We start from the raw sequence: 4,642 nt of genomic DNA, 5'->3' as shown, positions 1-4,642 counted from the left end.
GATTCGATTCCTGGGTCAGGAAGATCCTCCTGGAGAAGGAAATGGGATCGAACCCAGGTCACCCGTGTTGCAGGTGGATTCTTTACCAGCTGAGCCACAAGGGAAGCCCAAGAATACCGGATTAGGTAGCCTATCCCTTCTCCAGTGGATCTTCCCAACCCAGGAATCAAACCAGGGTCTCCTGCATTGCAGGAGGATTCTTTACCAACTGAGCTATCAGGGAAGCCCAAGGAAATGGTAACCCACTCCAATATTCTCGCCTAGAAAATTCCCATGGACAGAGGAGCCTGGCGGGCTACTCTGGGAGCATGGGATGGCAAGAATCAGGCATGGCTTAGCAACTAAACAACAATATATAATACGTCAATACCTCCAAATATTAAGTTATTCATTACTTTACCTACCACTCAAAAATTCTAAAGGGAACCAGATTAGACAGGAAAAAGTAAAACTATTGCTACTTGCAATGGTAAGACCTCATGTTTATGAAATTCTGAGGAATTCACTGAAAACTATTAGAACTGATCAATGAGTTCAACAGGTTGCAGGATACAAGGTCAAGATACAAACATGTTGTATATCTATACAACTGCAATAAATAATACTAAATGAAATTACAACAACAAAAAAATACTTTGGACTAAATTTAACAAAAGAAACTATATACTCTGAAAACTATATCACTGAAAGAAATTCAAGATAATCTAAATAAATGAAAAGACATCCGTGTTCATGGATCAGGAGACCTGATATTGAGATGAGAATACTTCCCAAACAAATTTGCAGATTCAGTGCAATCCCCACCAGTTCCAGCTGATTTCTTTGTAGAAACTGATAAGCTAATTCTGAAATATACATGGAAATTTAAAAGACACAGAATAGGCAAAATAATCTTTACAGAAAAGTGACAAGGTAATACTTGCCCTTCTGATTCTTATTTCAAAACTTACTACAAAACTACAGTAATGAATGTGTTGAGTGCCATAAAGGTAGACATATAGATCAGTGGGATAGAAGGGAGGGTCCAAAAATATGTCCTTGGGCTTCTCAGGTGGCTCAGTGGTAAAGAATCTGCCAGCAAGGAGACGTAGGAGAAAATGGGTTTCATCCCTGGGTCAGGAAGATCTCTGTAGGAAAAAATGACAACCCACTCCAGTATTCTTGCCTGGAGAATCCCATGGACAGAGGAACCTGGCAAGCTACAGTCCATTGGGTCACAAAGAGTCGGACATGACTTAGTGACTAAACAACAGCAGCAATAACAGAAACTCATTTGATTTGCTTTCAGCTTCCTCTTTTAAAAATTTCCCATATGCCTTTAAATAGTTTAGAATAATTATAAATAGCACGATTTTACATATGGAAACAATGTTTACTTTGAAGACCTGACATTAGAAAAATTGACAGTATGGTGACTACCAAGAGTGTTATTTCCTTGGTAAACTTACCACATTTTAGAGTTTAGCCAGTTTTGAACTAGTATCACATATTTTTAGTGATCTCAGTTTTTTTAAATGCACGTGTAATATAACTTTTAAATTTTTCAAGGACTTATGCTTTTGGCATAAATTGAACATTAATTACTGCATAGATATGTGTACAGCTCTAGGTTCTGAAGTTAGAGTTGCACAAAACCCCAGTACTGTGCGTTGAAGGGGATGAGGATGAAGTTCTACTTCGGAGTAATTAATTTGGTTTTGAACTGCTTACCTGACCCCACGCCCAGTAGATTTATGTTCTCAGACGTATACCTAAAGACTCCTTTTTCACCGACTTTTTTTTATTGTGGTATAATTTACGTACAATAAAATCCACTCATTTTAAGTGTAAGTTTGATGAATTTTGGTAATTGTGTCCATTTGTGTAACTTACACCGCAATCAAAATGGGGAAGATTTCCATCACCCTAAAGTTTCTTTATGCTTCTTTGCAGTTAATCCTCTCTCCCAAGCCTTGATCCCAGGCAACAACTGATATGCTTTTCTCACTATGGTTTGCTTTTTCTAGGATTTCTATAAACAGGACCATACAATATATAGTCTTTGACTTTCTACTTAGTACTTTTTTAAGACTTATGTATGTCGTATATATTAATATCTTGTGGTGTAGAGTAGTATGACATAATTGTATGACATAATTTAATTGTAGAGTAGTATGATATAATATTCAGTTCAGTCGTTTAGTTGTGTCCAGCTCTTTGCGACCCCATCGACTGCAGCACATCAGGTTTCCCTTTCCATCAACAACTCAGAGTTTGCCCAAACTCATGTCTATCAAGTCAGTGATACCATCCAACCATCTTGTCCTCTGTTGTCCCCTTCTCCTGCCTTCAGTCTTTCCCAGCATCAGGGTCTTTTCAGATGAGTCGGCTCTTCACATCAAGTCGGCTCTTCACATCAGATGGCCAAAGTATTGGAGTTCTAGCTTCAGCATCAGTCCTTCCAATGAATAATCAGGGTTGATTTCCTTTAGGATTGACTGGTTGGATCTCCTTGCTGTTCAAGTGACTGAAGTCTTCTCCAGCACCACAGTTCAGAAGCATCAGTTCTTCAGCACTCAGTCTTTTTAATGCACTGTTTAGGTTTATCATAGCTTTTCTTCCAAGGAGCAAGTGTCTTAATTTTGTGGTTGCAGTCACCATCTGCAGTGATTTCGAAGCCCTAGAAAATAGTCTCTCACTGTTTCCATTGTTTCCCCATCTATTTGCCATGAAATGATGGGACCGGATGCCATATCATTTTTTGAATGACATAATATTAATACACAATAATTTTTTATTATTTCATCAGTTGATGGAAAATAGAGTTGTTTTCACATTTTGGCTATTATGGATAGTGTGGCCATGAATATTCAGAAAGAGGTCTTTAGGTGGACATACATTTTCACTTCAGATAAATAAGAATGAGATTGCTGGTTCATATGACCAGCATATGTTTAATTTTTTAAGATACTACCACAGTCTTCCAAAAAACCATTATGTTCCCAATAGCTATACATTGGGGTTTTAATTATGCTACATTGTCACAAAAAGTTAATGTCAGTCATTTTCATTCTAGTCATTCTAACTGGTGCATGGTGGATCTCATTGTGACTTTGTCTTTTCCTGATAATTGAAGAAGTATCATGTGCATACTGGGGATTTGTGTGTCTTCTCTTGTGAAATTTCAATTCTTTTTGCCAATTTTTAAATGGGGTAGTTTGTCGTCTTATTATTCAATTATAAGTGTTATTTTTTTCTAGATAAAAGCTCTTTGTCAGATACGTGTTTTGCAAATATTATATCCCTGAGTCTTTCATTTTAACTGTCTTTAAAAAAGCAAAATAATTAAAGTTTTCATGTCTATTAATTTTTGTTTCCACTGGCCTATTTAAGATATATTTGTCTAACCTAATGTCCCAGCTGTTTTTTCTGTTTTCTCCTACAAGTTAAATGGTGTTTACCTCTTATATTTGAGTCTGATTTATTTCAAGTTAATTTTTGTGTATCAAATAAGAACTGAGGGACATTTTTTTCGCATACAGATATCCACTTGCACGATCACAATTTGTTGAAAAGAGATCTTTTCCCTCATTGAATTACCTTGACTCCTTTGTTGAAAAATCAATGGCCAATGAAAAGTGTGAGTCCTGCTGAACTATTCTTCCCATTGATCTGTTTGCCTATCATCACTCCAACACTGCCATCCTGATTACTGTAGATTTATAGTAAATCTTGAAATCAAACAATTTACCCTTGTTCATTATATTTTCTTATCAAGGTTACCAATTGACCACCATATTACTAAAGCTAATAAACAACTTATAGTCTTAAACTTACCTTTCTGCAGAATCAAGGACAGCTGAACTTTCCTTGAAACCTTCTATTTTGTTTTCCCTGTCAACACTGCTTCTTGGTTTATCTTCCTCCTCCTTGGCTATCATTTTATACTCCTCATAGGCGTAAATATTCATACTTATTCAATATTAATACTTGTGTTCCTTCAGTTTTCTTTCTTATTCACTCTAGATATTTTCTACCCTCATGACTTCAGCTGCTTATGTGCTTATGACTCAGACATGGATCATTAGCCAAAGCTTCTCTCCTAACCTATAGATCTGCTTACTTAACCAATTTCTGACATCATTGGAGATGAGTACGGATTGAGGCTCCGAGGTGCCTGACATATCTAACCCTGGATATAGTTCCAAGTCTTGCTGTAACTGATTCCTGGATCCAAGTGAAGTCATTTGGGTAGTGAATAATCATTCAATCCAGAGACATTAACTCAGGGTCAATTAAATAAGTACATCAAATGCCAAGGACTGCCAGGAGAGACAAAGTGGAATAAAACCCACTGTTTACTTTCAAGGAATTGACAATCTAGAGCAAGGGAGGGCAATGTGGCATATTACACCCAAGAATAAATTGTACTGGCAAGCACAAAATTGTTCAATGAATGAGATAGACAATCAATATTATAGGAGTCTCAGAGGAAGGAAGATTCCTTCAGCAAACGGAAAGATTGGACTGGGCTTTGAAGAGTAGTTTCCCTAGTGGCTCAGAAGGTAGAGTCTGCCTGCAGTACAGAAGATCTGGATTCAATCCATGAGTTGGGAAGATCACCTGGAGGAGGAAATGGCAACCCACTCTAGTATTCTTGCCT

Source organism: Cervus canadensis, chromosome 5 (genome assembly GCF_019320065.1).
Source record: "Cervus canadensis isolate Bull #8, Minnesota chromosome 5, ASM1932006v1, whole genome shotgun sequence".
In the NCBI taxonomy this organism is placed as follows: Eukaryota; Metazoa; Chordata; class Mammalia; order Artiodactyla; family Cervidae; genus Cervus; species Cervus canadensis.
The sequence above is the reverse complement of the archived record's forward strand: the minus strand, read 5'-3'. Positions refer to the sequence as shown.